The sequence below is a fragment of the Ciconia boyciana genome, chromosome 4 (genome assembly GCF_034638445.1).
Source record: "Ciconia boyciana chromosome 4, ASM3463844v1, whole genome shotgun sequence".
Taxonomy (NCBI): Eukaryota; Metazoa; Chordata; class Aves; order Ciconiiformes; family Ciconiidae; genus Ciconia; species Ciconia boyciana.
In genome coordinates, this window is record NC_132937.1 from 94,173,370 (window position 1) to 94,190,372 (window position 17,003).

The following is a 17,003-nucleotide window of genomic DNA, read 5'->3' on the forward strand; positions in this document are numbered from 1 at the left end:
AAAATCAAGTTGATTATAAGTATACATTTTTTTTTCTGCATAGACTTGACTTTTTTTTTCACTACTCAAAATTGAGTATAAAAGTTGAAACAAATTAATCCCTGTAAAAGATAAATAGACAGCTCTGCTTAATGATGACATTCATGGTTTTCAGTCAATTTACCATCCGTGGTGATTTAGGTAGCTGCACAAAACACAGTATGAATGTGATGTCCCTTATGGGAGACAATATAAATTTTATGCCCCACAAACTGCTCAAAGATACTGCATGAACTAGGACCAGGCAAAAATGCACAGAACATTTAGTGTGTACAAGCCTTCCTAAAAAGTAAAAAATAATATTTTTTTAATGTGGTAGAACAAGCATTTGCTCTGTTAAATAATAACTTTGCTCTGTCTTAGTAATAATTTCAAGAGAGTCTAAGTCTGTCTAGACAAAATCCAGTTGCTGACATACTCATCCATGTTCCTTACCTAGAGAAATACCTTCCCCACCTCCCCCTGTTGATGCCCAGGGGTTTCTGGTGAGAGAAAGGAGAGGGTATGAGGATGCAGCAGGCGGGTTGCCAAGCTGGCAGGCAGATGACCTCTATTAATGGTACCAGAGGGAAGGAGTTTCCAGGCACAATAAAAAATGGCTGTGGTTTTTTATGGGTTTTTTGTTTGTTTGTTTTGGTTGTTTTTTTTTTTAATGTTGAGAAGGGTTTAACCTGGAGAGAGGTAAGCAGAGAACAGCAGACGTAGGAGCCCTTTTCAGGACTGAGACTGTGTCAGCCAAAGTGGCAGAGTGAGCCCAGCAGAGACCAGACAGAAAACAGCGATGGACTACTGCAGTAGGAAATAGCAGCTTTGGGCTCCAGTAACTTCTTGTAGGATTTTATTTAACCATCTCAGAGGTCTTCTGTTCTGCTTATTTATATTTTTAAGTGTCTGCCCACTTTGTGTTTGCCATCTTCTGGACCCTTATTTCTCCAAATTATAAGAGATTGTAAGACACCTTTGACAAAATATTCTGTTAAAAATTACTTAGATGTGAATGCTGTCCATGTAGAGAGCACAATGTCTCCTTCATTTTTTTCCTGATGATTCTCTGGGCTCTTATAACACTGAAACCTTCATCCCTTTAAGTTAGATTAAAATTAAGAACAAATAGATGCTTTAAAAATTGTAGCAAAATGGTTAAAGAATAAGTTCTTAAAAATACTGGCAGAAGATAATCTAAGGAAAAAATGCAAGTCTATGCAAAAGGCCCAAACTGTGAGTTCATAGTGTAGTCTAACAGTGTAGTCTAACAGGAGCTGGTGGAAACCAGGGCTTACGTAAAGATGACAAGGGGGATTCAGACGGGGAAGTGGAACATCTAAACAAGAACTACTGTCCTTGGGGGTAAAGCACATCCTGGAGAAGTATGCAAGCTCATTAAGATGTTTTGGGAACCATCTGAAACAACCAGTAGAAGTGTGATGAGAAGCACCTTCACACGAACTGTCCTCATCGTAATACTAAAAGTCAGACCCCTCGAGCTGGAAACCCCGGCCCAAGCAGAGACCCCTCACCTCTGAGTGTGCGCAGAATATTAAAGTAGCACTGTAGCTTTAAGTTGAAATAAGAGAAATGTAGACCAATAGAAAACTGCTATGTGCAATTACTTATGCATATGCATAACTAGACTGTATAAATACTGTACCTATATGACCGAACTTTGTGCTAGCTTTGTGGAGCTACCACCTAGCACCCTTCTCTGCGCAGACATGAAATAAAATACCTCTGCCCTGTGTGTATATTGGCGTCTTGCACACCAGGTAAACAACCTCACACTTGTGGGATAACAATAGGAAAAAAAAAAATTTATAGCATTGAGAACAGGAGATAAGCACTGGAAATGGATGCTTGAACTCTACTGAACTGAGCTGAACTGAATTTCACCATCCTTCATGTGTATAAACATAGCAATGAAATTGAAGAAAGAGGAAAGCAATCTCTGATGAAAGCCAAGATCAATCTGTTGATCCCCTATCATATTCTATCTGGCAAACTTTAACAAATCCTAATTACGATCATGAAGATGTTATTCATAGTGTATCTAAGACCCTAAGAATATGTGAAAGGTACGGTTTGCCTCCTTAAAGGTGAAATTGGCAAATTGAGAACTATGGTTCTTGGAGCATTTTTAGCCAGAAATCTAAAAGCCTAGATCTTAAGCAAAGGAGGGCTTTTCCACGAGAAATGTGCCCCAGAGGAGGACTTTGCTGCCCTCCTGGGAGACCTGTGTTGACTGCAGCTGATTTGTAAGTAGAGTACATAGTTAATCGTGCCTTATGGATGCTTATGGGGGGTTTAGAAAGGTGGTTCTGTATTGCTGTTGGAGCTTTCCAGATGCATTTAGACCAATTGTAATCCTCCCTAAATCTCTGCTATTCCTGTAACTTCACTTGAGAATAAATTCAGAGGGGTCAAGAAAACCTCAATTCTAAATTAATTTAAAAAAATAAATTGTGTTTTTTAATAGTAAGTGGCATAGTTTCTTTACTTCTTTTTGTTCCATTGTACAAAATGGACAATTAAAAATAAAAATAAAACCAATCATCCAGTTTTATGTTTTGTCTTCAAACTTCTTGGAATGAAAAAGCTGATATTTTTATCTTTTATGTAAAGTGTACTCAGATTTTGTTATTTTCTACCATTAAAGTGAGAAGAAGCTTTCATTCCACAGTTCCTCCTACCATCTAATTTCAAATGTGCAGAAAAAGATCATTAGAAGCCAGCGTGCTGTTTCTGTGTATCATACATGAAGTTTGAGAAAGGACAGAAATAGAAACCGCAACCCTCTCTGGTGCAGCTGCTGAGAACCGATCCCCTTGCATCCCCTGAAGGGCAACCCTGTTCCCGGTGCCCGCGGCAGAGGCCAGTGCTCTGCTTGTCTACGGCACAGCTGCACAGGCTGTGTTCACAGCCCTGAAAAAGTAAATCTGCCTTTGACGTCTGAACTCAGAGAGACCATCTTCTGAAATGCTAGAGCAGTCAAGGTAACACTCGTGAAGGCAGTTTTCAACATGCCTCCTTTCCCACTGATTTCAAACCAGATCAAGAAATAACAGCAGAAATAACAACCTTAATCAAACTCATTGTTAAGAACATGTAAAAGCTACAAATAATTCATGCTGAAAGGTATTATTTCAAATTTAAAAAATGAGAAAAAGCCCTGTAACATTCCCAACTATCCCACTGAAATACACATAAAACTGCCAGAACTCAGAAACATGCACTAAACCCCACAATCTCTTCAAAGGCTCCAGCAGATGTTGGAATAAGTCTTTAGGTAAAGATGCTTCAATCCAAGAAAGCACGTTATTCTAAAATTTTCATCTCTGTTTTGGAAATAATTGAAACAGCTTTACATCTGAGTTGTTCCTCCTGAAGTATCCCTTAGGTGCTTCAGGATAACCCTCCAAATGTATAATTTCCATATCTCCAGGTTACAACCGTAGTTTTCCACAGCGCATGTAGTAAATGCATTTGACTGGAAATAGGTCCATGAAGTTAAAGTAGCTTCATTTCCATCCCAAACCTCTAATCCAAAAGGTGCTGAAGTTTTGCAAACCTTTCCATTAAGTTCAAGATATTGAGATTTTAAGTAACGATTTTCTTTGCTGCCCATTTTGACCTGCTGCTTTTTCCATTATGAGGTAATACAATTTCAAAAAGATCAACTCCTGTTCATCAGAAATAAAAAAGTTACAATGCTGTTATTGGAATTTAAAAGGACCATTGCTTAATATTTAGAGGGATTTAGCACCAAGGTGATTGCCTTATTCTTTCTTTTAGTCTTCAATGACCTTTGAAAACTACCTGAAAATTTGCACATACCATGTAATGAGGACACTTGTTCTTTTTATTCCTATTCTTTACCTCTAGCGCAAAGTCACACCTTTTGCCAGAGGTAAACAGTTTGACTTCTCCTGTCAGTGCGATCTTTTCATTTCCAATTGCTCTAATTGTACAGCCACAGCTTTAAATCATAAAAGATACTCTTAGCACAACCCTGTCTGTGATTCAGTCCCTTTTATAGAGAAGTCCTCAAGGAAGATATGACAGAAATCCTAAAGAAAGAAGAGACCGATGTTTGTGAAAGGGATTTGCTCTCATCATGGTTTGATAAGTGGGACAGATTCAACAGGAGTTCAAGTGTCTGGGCAGTTTGGAAAAGGGAGGCTGGGGACTAATCTAGTGTCAAGTGCCCAAATCTGTTCTGCATGGGTTGGTGCGGGAGATGGAGAGAGCCGGGGCAGGGGTCTTTATGGCCTCAGTAAGGAAGGCCTGACAACAAATGGCTTAATAAGACAACTGCTTTAATAAGGCAGGCTAAGAAGAGGAAGACAGATAACAAGTCAATCTCGTGTCCCTCCAGATGCCAGGCACCCTGCGCTCCGACAGTGTCAGGCAGAACCCGGGTGGATTTTCCCACGGCCCACAACTCTCCAGCAACTACGTTTTTTGTTAACAAGGTGTGTTCACACAATCCCTCCCCTCGCTCTCTATTGATCAGTTGACTGAAATAGCTTGAAGAAGATAAAGAGAATGACTAATTGTGTACATTTACTTTCTCTCTTCAGCCACTTTGTAATAGAGGAAGGATATACCAAGGCCATCTGTACTTTCAGGATCCACTCTTTTCACCTGATCAACACAGGCCAGATTTGTACATGTGCTTACTCAATATGAATTTACACATTAAAATGTGTAGGAGGTTGTGCATTAATTAGAACCTTTCTATTTTCACCTGTTGGAGAGCAAGTGAATGAGTTATGGAGTCAGGTATTCCAGATGCAGTCTATTAGTGAAATAATAATCCTTTCTGCCTTCTTGCCTAATATGTATTGAAATAAGCAATATTAATTTAAAGAATTTCACTGGTGGATGTTTATATTAATTAGCAAAAAGGTACTCCTCATCTTTTAAAGAAATAAAGAGATAAACAAAGTAGCTCAAAATATTACACATTTTCATTTAGGACCTCCACAATCTTCTCCAACAATAAACAAGGTATCTAAGAGCTTAAAGACTCTTGTACTGGGTTAGAACGCAGCTCCACCTAGCACAGTATGCTGTTTTCAACAATAACCTACAATGAAGGTTCAGAAAAATATGCACTACAAATTCCCAGTTTCCCAAGTGAAGTCTTGTCAAATGGCAATATTTTCCTAAGATATTGCTGGAAGACAAGGAATAAAGACTTGCTATTTTCTAGCACTTAAATTTAAGATAATTATAGATCCTAGTAATATCTCTTAAGATAACTATTGTGTAGAGAAGACTTGCTGTCTTAGGGTAACTCTGAAGAGACATTTTTAGCATGTGAATGGAACTACCTGGTCACTTTAACTACACAGAGTACAAGGAGGGTCATCCTGTGAAGAGCTCCTTGATTTCTGAGAGGGAAGAAGTGATGGAAAGGGTTGAGAGGAACTTTACTATTTGAAAAAAATGTAGTGTCAGTACAAGGGAAACGTAAAGTTTTCTACCAATTTAAATTTCTAGAGTTTCAACTAAAAATAAATAAATCCAAAACAATACAACTGATATTTAAACTTCCCATTAATATTTTCTAATTAAAACACTGACATTTTATTCACAATATTATTTTCATTTAGAAATCACTGAATCTTACTTAAAAAAGAGTTAGAAATGACAAACAACAAAATATCGGGTCTAGCGTGCTATTTGAATTTTCTCAGTACTGGGGTTTTTTTTCCTCTAAATTGTCTGGAGGGAAGGATGGGATAGGGAAAACAAGGGATTTGAGAAAATATGTTTTTTCAGTCCAGTTGTGACTTAAACTAGTACTACTGGTAGTCATTGATCTCATCTTTTCCCTATACAACTTACAATGTAAAAACAAGGGATCTTTCCATCTCTCTAGAAAAAGCACATTCATTGATTAAGTGCTTATTTCTAGAGTACTATCATGTATTCATTAAAGGCTAATATTTAACTTCTGCTAGTGGTTAGGCAGTTTGTAAAAATCCTCTAGATTTTATGACACTCAGAGCTCTCAAATACATTGCTTTCAAGCTCAAACATCTATATAAGTCCTCCAATTTTTTGAGCACACATATTTTATACACTAATATTAAACTACTAATAATAAACCAGCAAATATTCAAAAGTAACTATAAAAACTAACTTGGCCTGGGATGTTTGGGAATTTTTTTTTTCCTAAGATCATAGGATTTTATGTGTAACTCCATTTGCTTTAAGAAAAATATTTGAAAAAATATCCCAGAAAATTTTTCAGGGGCTTTGGCAACCATGTGGTTCCATAACAAAGATTTGCAGACAAATACCATTTCTACATTTTAAAAGTCTCATAGATGTATTTTTTGGATTATTTTTAGAGTTTCACAAGCAAGACACAGACTGATAGTGGATTTGACAGGTAATTGTAAATAAAATATATGTGGAGACGTAAGATTTAATTCCAGATTTGAGAAATCCCTATTGCCAAGTTCTTCTGAGTTTTCTTGAATTCACTGAATTTCTCACTAAACACGATATATATTCATCATAAAAAGACAGCAAAAGGCCTTTCTCCAAGTAGAAGGAAATGCTAAAAGCACTTATACTTTGATGAATTTGTCAATCATTCACTGAGAAAGGAGTGTACTTTCAAAAATCCCCAAACAACTACAAAAATCTTTGGTTTACAGTGACACAAATTGTTACAGGTGACAAAGGTTTACAAAAATCCAGGATTTTGTGTGCGAATTGAAATGGTAGGTGAGCACCTTTTCTCAAGAAGTTCTCAATTTTTTGTGTGCATGTGTTTGACTTTAGCATATAATACTATTCTTCAAAATTAGGTGATTCATAGGTATGTGAAGAGACTCATATCTGATCTCTATCATGTTGTTAGGTGACCAACTCAATCAGCTGTTTTCTTGGGATGCATTTTTACAGACAGCCGTGACTTCCATTTTACTGTGAGTCAGCTTTGCAGGTGATCAGCAGTTTGTATATAGAATTCCTCTGGAAATGGATGAGAAAAGAATTTCTGAGCAATATAAGAAATTTCAGTAGAAATTGTAAGTCTTCATCCCCTCATTTATACACTCAAAATGTTGATTATGCTTCCTAAGGTAAAGCTGTGTTTTTTAATTTTTTTTTTCCCTTTAGCTGTGCTTGGGTGTTGCAGAGGAGAGCATTTTCAACTGTCCTGTGGTTAAACATGTAACATTGTAGAGATTACTTTTTGGAGTACTTGCCGCTAGTTCCGTCAGAATTTGCAAATTTCTTGTTGCAATGTACTTGTGACTTGTCCAGTTTTGTGTGGCATAGCAAAAGCAAACAGTAGAAATTTATGGGGACTGCCTTTTTCAGTTCTACCTATCTTGACTCAAACCAAGGCTTAAAGGAATTTTATTCTGGACCAGACAACTGATAGGTGCCTAGAATGAAAACCTACTCAAAAACAGTGTTTTATTGTTATTAATCATATATCTTAATTTGTTGCTAGCTCAGCCATATGCAACCTCACAAAAAATGCAAAGTCAAGCTACAGATTTCACTCTTGAGTTCTTACTGGAGGTGCATGATAGAATGAAGCACCAAATCCACAATAAAACAGTAACCCATTCGCAGAAGGCACTCTGTCCTCAAAACCTCATGTATCTGGTCACGTGCAACTTTTTTCTTTTTCTGTTTTCTTTTTTTTAAATAAATTTGGGTTAGTTGAATAAGATCTGTGTGAGATTTAAAATTGTAAAGCATATCTGATTCATCTGATCCATTATTTAGGAAAATAATCTTCCAAAACTCTTGAGAGTAGCACTTTCAAATGGCCTGAGGGATAAACTCAATGTTAATTGCAATTAGTTGGATCTTTTTGACTGCAAATACTTGAACAGCTGAGAGGACAGTAAGCATGAGACATTATTTGTAAGACCTGTGTGCTCCCAGCTCAATTTCTATGGTTCATGAAAGCAACTATTTTAATTTTAGATTTCAAAACTGTATCAGCTACTGGGAATCCCAGAATTTCTTCCAGCTCAGAAGAGCATATTTGGAAAGCAAGCCTTTTGGCTGGACAGCTTTATAACTGTTGGCCTAAGTGTACATATATATATATATATATATATATATATATATATAAAATATTACGAATGTGTATTTTGTTCTGCTTCTATTGATTTCCATTTTCATGTACAAAGTAATTTTTAAGCTTCATTGACTGCTGTGTTGTCTCAGATTAACAGCTTACAGTTTCCTGAAGAGAGTTTAGCCCATATTTCTTCCATGTTCACATTTCCTCTAGAGATACTCAGGCTAAACAAGTCTTAGAAAAATGTCATGTCCCTTTGCCCTTTGTTCCTCAGAAGAATTAAAATATTAGGAAAACACTTTTCAGCTTAAACTGACAGTCCACCTCAGACATATGAAAAAAAAGAAACTAAAAGTGAATGTACTACATCTCATTGCCCGCCATGCTCATGCTTGCCATGCATGTGGGACTCTGTGTGGTTTCTGCAGTTCACCTCAGGTGTCACACCCCAAGCCATGGTCTGTGACTATGAGAGAACACCTGATGCTCCATCATCTTCAGAATAAAGACATGCCATTGAGCCTAAAACTGGTCAGACCAATCTCATTTCCAGCAGTGACAGTAATGATGGCATTGGAAAAATAAGAATATTAACTAAGATTTCTAGAAATTGCCAAAAATAATTTCCCCCTTGTAAGGTTTCTTTCTTTTGAGGTTTCTTTCTTTTGATTTTTTTGTGGATAGAATTTGGCACAGAAATACAGGAACCATTTGGCAGCTTTGAGTACTTTCATCCTCGTGTTTTCCAGTTGCAGACAGGTTTTCAGCTAAAGGTCAGCAAGTGACCAGCTGAGTATTTAGCTCTTGAAAATCTGACCCTCAGCCTTTCTACGTGTGTAAGGTACCTACTTATTTTTTGGAAGTGCAGCCCACATTAAAGAAAGCAACATATATGGGCCTTAGGAGCACCTAGTAGAGATACTTCCATTTAGATGTCCAGAACTACTCAGTTACTTCTAATCAGCCAGATAAGAAAACCTCAAATAAAATGATCTTGATGGAATCAATTATTATAATGTCCAGTTCTTGTGGACTACAAATACTTTTTTTATCTTGGAGAACGGAGGTTTGAAATATTTGTTTGGGAATACATCTTTTGAAAAGTATTTTTAGTCAGACATTACACTCAGGTAATTTTTTATCAAGGAAATTTTTCCCAGGAATCCCTCAGTTAAGAAGGAAGCTTTTCAAAGGGCCCTGATTGGTACAATTCGCTCCAGCATCACAAAGCACAGGCTGAAGGGGAGTCTCCTGATTCGCGTATTCTGGGAGACAGAAACTCTTCCTTCTGGAGTAATTTAGAGATCTGCTTTTAAAGATATGAAAAAAGTTAATCCCTTCTCTACCACCCTGAATTTCATTGTAATACCTGTCTAAGAAACTTTTCATGGTTCTTCTCACAGGCCAAAACATGAGAGCAGTATGTCTATTTCTCCTTCATGTTTTCATAAAAAGAAAGAGTCCCTCAAATTGTTATTGGTTTATTTGTGTTTTGGAAATGACTGTAGCTGAAATAAAAATATGCATATGCAGCAAAACGGAATGAAGGACTCACTTAAACTAGCTAATGCTTCTTCACCCTGAAGAAAACCCGGAGAAATCTTTACTCCTGAAGTTGGAAGCTTGGAAAATATTGGATGAAGACAGTGCCTTTCTTGGACTTGAATGATTCTTTTAAACTTTGCCTTTAAAGTAAACAAACAAGATAAAACCAAAATGAAGCACATTCTAAAATATCTATATCTTATCTTGCTTTTTTTTTGTTCATCAACATTTTGGACTGTTGAGGAAAACACTGGAGGGTTCCAAAGCATAACTACAAGATAAGATATTAAAAGTTTAAATGACTACAAGGATGAAAAGCTTGAAATGTGACCAGCTATGAGAAGATGTTCCACCAACAGAAAATGGATTTAAGAAACGAAATAGTATTTTTTTGAAAAATATTGACATTAACATTTATTGTCAATTAGAAAAGTCTAATTTTCAAAAAAGTCAAAGAAAGTTTTTCCTTACTTTTAAATAATTCACAATGAGAAATATACTCTCTGAATATTCTTTAAAAAAAAAAATAGTTTTTCCTATTTCTAAGTTTTTCCTCTCAGAACCTTGAGGGGTTTTTATTGCAATCTGAGAAAGATTTCTGAATGTTTGTTTTTTCTTATTCAAAGAATTCTTAATTTCAGAAATTCTATTTTGTGGTGACCAATGAAATCTGGCTTTGAAAGTCTGACACTTCACATTTTTCAAATTGATTTAACATGTATAATATTGTTTTTAAACAGAAAATTGAAATTAAAATCCTGTTGGGCCTCTTTTTTTTGCTGTCTTTTCACACTCAAAAATGAAACAGACCTGAAAAATGTTTGGAATAACATTTCTGTATGTGAGGAATTAATTTACTAGGCAGTCCAAAGTCTTAGCTAGCTTCCTAGAGGGCAGCAGAGCTCTTTGGATAATGCAGACTCAATTTGCTGTTAAAGTGAGGGCTAGGATAAAATATTTGTATCCGTTTGTTTGCACATCGAAGGAATAAAACAACAAAAACATCTGGGGTCAATTTTACACTTATATTCAGTTTGGACAGAAAAAAACCCCACACTAGAAAGAATAGACACATATATGAACAATGCATTTGTTTTTAAGCTTTTGTTTCTAAGAAAATCCAGAAAAAAGACACATAGGTATAGTGTCACAGAGATAAAATGTCAGAGACTAGGTGTGAAACCTGGGGGTGGACAGAGCATGGGAAAAAAACCAAAGCATAAATATAACAGACAGACAAACAGGAAGAATTATGAACACGGGCAGGAGCAATAGTAACTCCAGCCTATGCAGCTGGGCTGGGAATAAAGGCAGAAGGTGAGAAGAAGAGAGGGCGGAGAGAAATGTGGTGATAGCTTGAGAGAACAGCCCCGGGCTGCTTCAGCCTTGCCAGCAACGAGAACTTCCATGCATGGGACCTAGGAAGCCTGTACACACTGCCATGAGATGGACTGACATGGATGAAAATATTTGGGAGGCTATGAACCACAGCAGCCAACCATGCAGAAGTCTGACGCCATTTTGCTTTCTTGTAGGGCTTGGTGTGTAATTTCCAGAGATGTAAAATCAAAACAGATGACATCAAGAAGATACAGAAAGTCGGCTGAAATAACTTATTCTTAATGAAATAATGAAAAAAATGAAATTAAAATAAATATGTGTATTAAAAAATATGGATGATCTACAATGCTTTCTTAACAAATGTAAGAGGTACTTCTTTCCTTTTTTTGAAAAAGTCTGAATATGTAGTTTAAACAAAGTTTTGCTGGGTTTTTTTTGTTTGTTTGTTTGTGTTTTGTTTTTTTTGGGGGAAGCTTATACTGTCAAGAACTGTCTGTCCTGATATTTTAGTCACAAAGTAAGATAGTTGGCAAAGATTACAGACAGTCCTACAATATTTGATACATGAAGACAGGCCTTGAGAAACCAGAGCCCAGTTAGACACTCTTCCTTCTCTAATGTAGCCTTGCAGAGTTTGTTTGTCCTTTCTGAAACATTACTCTTCTAAATAGCTGATAGGTGAAATTTTTGCTGCATCATTTTAGTATCTTATGGGTAAACATGAAAAGAAGAGAACTGTAAAAACTAAGCAAAGGACTGAGAAGTGCTCAGATACAATAATAATAGAAACTGGTGTATAACTTAATCCAAGTCAATGTTATCAGCACAAGAGTCTTCAAGTAAGTGTGAAAATATAGGGTCTCAGTGGTCCTTGGGGAACCTATAGAAAAGACACAGTCATCATGTAGTGGGGAGGTAAAGAATCTGGATTTTTGGAAATTGAAACAACAGTTATGCAGTTGAAACAATAGAAGGAGCATTGTTTAAGTGGTTGCATTTCTCATGTTAGTAATATGGGAATATATTTATTATACAGCACATGTAGATGAGAGTAGATTTGAACCTTTGCCTCCTGTATATTTGAAAAAATATTATAACCACTTACTAGGGTGATAGAACTAGTGTCCTTCTAGGCACAATTCACATTTAATTGTCTATGCAGTGTGGAATAGCTCAACTAAATGCAGAAGAGAAAAAAATATTGACATACATAAAATGATTTATTGTATGAGAAACCCATTTTCTGCTTAATAAATTCACTTTATTACACAACTAACTTTTACCAAATTCACTTTTAAAGGGTGAGCAACTTTTATTCTATGAAATAAAACCTGCCTACCTCTCCTTACTATTTGTATTTCTTCATATGTAGCATGGGATTATTAAATGCATTTGAAGAAAAAACAGCATCTATATCATAGGTGGAGGGAAAGCCAAGAACAACCTATTCTGTTGCTGTTTAGTCTGAAAATAAAGGGCTGCTGAACACAGGGGAATTTTTTTGTGAAAACACCACTTTCCCTTAGAACCTGAATTATAACTGACTCAAGACTCAGTAAAACCTTGTGTTCTGACGTCTACGCAGCGACTGATATTGGAGCCCAGACTGATGGGCTGAAGAAACCCAGCGGTTCATCATGTGCAAAAGAACAGTGGTATAACGGATACTTGTGGCACTAGAAAAGATCAGCAGCAGCTCAGCTATGGGACAGCTGAAGGGATGGCTAATGCACAGTGGATGCTGCTGTGTTCTTATCCCCTTAGACGAATGCATGTCCACATCCTCATTCCTTATTCCAGCGCATCTCATTTTCTTTATTGGTGTACTCTAGCAGGTGCCTCAAACTGTTACCAAAAAGGGTGCGAGTCTTCCCCTCAAATCAGGAGCATGCATAAATATGAAAATCAAGAGTGTCAGCCAGGATATGATACACCAGAGGAAAGGAAACTTTCCTGGAAGAGGAAATGTGACTGAATCCTGTGGTATTTCTACATTTGAGCTTTCCCAGGGCAGTAGATTCAATGCAGTCAGGCTCCCCAGGATCTGTTCCTTATTTCTGGCCTTTATGCTCTTTATATTTATGGCACAGAATCCTAATACCCAGTTATTGCTGATAACAACAGCATGAACGAGACAAACTTTGTGAGATGTCTGAACATATTTCAATATCTCTAGTGAAGAGCAATGAGAAAAATCCTCATAATAAAAGTGATCTTTACAATTCTGACCACTCATTGGACTTTTCAGCAACAGGTTTTTTTCCTGAAAGAGCATTTTTTCTGCTTTATGAGATCTGCATTACATGGGGAAAAAAACCCTACCTTTCCTGCTTAAAAGATAAAGGAAAAAAAAACCTCATACAAGTGTTGTAAAAAGCAACAGTTTCCATTACGGCCTTCAAACAGCATTATAAAGAGCTTCAGAGACAAGTACTCTGCAAATCCAAAGTCTGGGGAGTCAGTGCACACCATGGGAAAAACTTCTTCCTAGTACAACTCAGAGTTTAAGGTGCATATAAGGTGATGAAAGCATTTCCTCAGGCAAAGAGTTAGAGCAGAACTATGCAAAACTCTGTAGCTGTCTCCTCAACCTTGATCCAGGTGACAGCTGACAGTGGCTGTAGAGGTGAAAACACCTATGCTGAAAGACAAAGACGTTATGGCTCCCACTCCACCTCATCCTTCCTGGGTGTGAGAAAATTCCTGTTTCCATGCAGGAATGAGCAGCATAATGGGACCAGTTCAGGAAACACTGGGCCTCTCACATATTGCATCATGTTGCATGCAAGAGATTAAAGCTTCAAGGTCAAATTACAGGAAAAGTAGGACAAGAGCTGAACTGAAACTGCATGTTATAGAGAAAGGGGTGTGGGGTGGAAGACTGATCAATTGATTTTTGTTTCAGATTTAAAAAAAAGGTGAGAAATAAGTCAGGAACATGGGCAAAGGGAATATTGCATCAATAGCCAGGACCTGATGGCTCATAAAAAATTGTTTCTGTCCACCAGATGCTCAGAGTACAGGCTCTTTTTAACCATGATGAACCCACCATCTCCTTTAAAAGGCTGGGTTTGTGTCAGCAAGTGCTCTAAATTATAAAATCAGAGTTGTTTGGTTGGAGTGAGAATTAAGTTTTCCTCTACTTTTTTATCCTTGATGTTCTCAATATATTATTCATAGATCATACTGAAGAGTAAATTAGGCTACTGAAGTGAACACAAATTCAGTTGTGACAATGGGATTAAGCAACAGGACACAACAGGAGGTTGATAACTCTGAAATTTTTTACTCTTTTGTGTCCAGGTAATTTTGCTCAGCCTAGATGAGTCTGCTGCTATGGGACTGATCACTGTTGTCTTATTTTTGTTAGCACTAAGGAGTCATTTGGTGACTGTTTTTTCTTGAGCACAGCAGGCTCAATTCCAGGTTGAGTGGGTGTGTACGGGTACATTTTGCAAAAGAGGTGAGGTGGTTTTAAAGTCGTAGGACCATCTTAGAAATCTCTGTGAGGCTGTTGGACACTTAATTTCTCTTTGAGTTGATACAGTACTTGGTGAACTTCTAGAAAAGGAATATGAGTCCACAGTAAAGAGATTCATGTAATTCTGTTATATAAATCCTAGGTCAGACCCATTAGCTGATGTAAATCAGCATAGTTCGATTTCCATATATCTACCATGATTTACACTAGCTCAGAGCCTAGTCTTATATTTTCTCAGTCTGACGAGATTATTATTTTTTAAAAGTGAATTTGTTGTTTACAATACCCTAGAGATGCAAAACAGCCAGGTTTCAAACTTAATTTCACTGAATGTGAACTAAAATCATAGGCAACCAATAAATTTGGAACGTTTTTTTTCAACAGTATTATTACAGAGATAATGTTACATTAACTGTCTCTTCAGAAAGTCTAAAACATGTTACCACTAATTTTTTATACAAGAAAGCATACGAGAAAACATATGGAATGCCTTGCCTTTACTTAAACATTAAGATAGGTTGTGAATCTGAATTGCTATAGCTGTTCCACACAGTTTTACAAATAGACACACTTCATCTGCAAGAGGAGAGTCTCAGCTACGTGGGTGTACAACCTTCTGTTTCCTGGGGTAGAACTGTGCCCTCGGAGGTATTCAGGAGTGATTAATATAGGCCAGTGGTATGCACAAATTATCTTCTCTAAGAAGTAGTCTTAGGAGAAACAGAAGTGCTGCTACCGCATTTCAGCCAGGCTGAAGTGGCATGGGTAGCAGGAAAACCAATGCTCCAACAAGGAAGAAATGTGATCCCCAGCACGCCGCACCATGCACACCACGGACTGGGTTTCCCTGAAAACAAAACTCAGAAAAAATTGGACTGTGCACCTCCGACGACAGGGAAACAGAGCAAAGAAAACTGGGTGGGACCTTTCCCTTGGATGGTGGTAAGCCTCAGACAGGAAAAGCTCTGCGGGCCTATGGGATACCCCTGGATTTTATTGCTCTGGTGGGAAATTGCAGTGCCTGAGTAAAACAGCTCGGACCCTGAGAAGACCATCTGTCGGTCTTCATTCTCTTAACTATAGAGAAGCATACAGAGGTGTTGGGCAAGATTAGGGAATCAGTTTCCATATTTCTCATAAGTATGTGAAACTCATACTCCAACCAAAGCAACAGGAGATGAAAAACATGAGATGGAAATTGTGTTTACAACTGGGCACATATTTCACCTACACCAGACTAGGCATGCTTAAGTGTGTGTCTTGATCAATATTCACATTTGAGCTCTTCCCTAATTTTTATTCTTTTGTTGGTTTATTTTTTCTCCTCATTTCTTCATAGTGATGTTCAAAACCCACATGGGTATATACTTAAATGCAGATTTTTCCTCCATCAACTAGGGACTCGCAAAAGGGTTTTAAAATACCCCACCTGTGAGGTGAGGTTTTTAGAGCTTGTCTCCTTGCTCAGCCCATAAATCCCAAGGAAAACAGCAGTAGGAAAAGCTGAGCTGAAGTGATGTTGATACAGAAGTCTTTGACAGGTTTCTTTCCCAATAGCACGTACGACAAACCTCCTCCACAGATGATGTGTGACTGTTAGACTCTCAGCAGGCATCCTTGTTTCCTTAGCTGAAACTGCAGGAACTCAGTTTTTATGTATTTATCTACTTTAAGTGACAAGAGTGTCTTGATTCAGCCCACAGTGTGTCAGCCAAGACAGTAGCTGTCACAAAGACACAAGCAGAGACGCTTCTTAGATGCTCCTCTCAGCAGGGCCTCCTACTTCTCTTGGGACTCCTCTGCCATTACCAGTTATACATCTACAAACAGGGATGAAATCATGCCACAGAACAAGCTACCTCCGTGCATGGGTCATACAGTGGCCAACCCCTTCTGAGCTGTGTTTCCTTCTTCTTAGTATCCTCCAGTCTCTGCAGAGTTTCTGTCCTACCTATTACTGATGGAAACTCATTGACTGAGCTCCTGCTTGATTAGTTTTCTGTCTGCCAATAGCCACATAGGGACCTGAATTCTCATTTTTCTTCCATATTCTTTCCCTTGCATTTTTGAAACAGAAAGAATGGATCAGCAATGAAAGCTGTCACTCTGTGGCTATGGATAGTAATGGATGTTCAGCATCTGACAGCACTGGGCAGAGGCCCCAAGATGTGAAGCTTGTTCCCACTAGAGATTTCCTTCCTTTTACTGTTTCCTCAAGAATGAATATTCTTGTACAGAACTTTTTCACTCTTTCTCTTTTTTTTCCTCTAAAATGCCTTAAAGAACAAGAATATCACTACATTAGAGAACAGAAGTAGAGTTCAGGTTTTCATACATATTTTATATGTCAGTTCTAATGTCTCCAATATATACTCCTACTTTATTCTACTTTATCTACAATGGTGTTCTTTCATCCTGAGTTTAGGGTGCCTCCATTTTCAGACAAACATATAGGTATTTTCATTGCATAAGCCACCTTACCTTAAAATCAGATGAATCCCTCTAGAAATGTGTACCTCTTGTCTCTTCTGACAATAC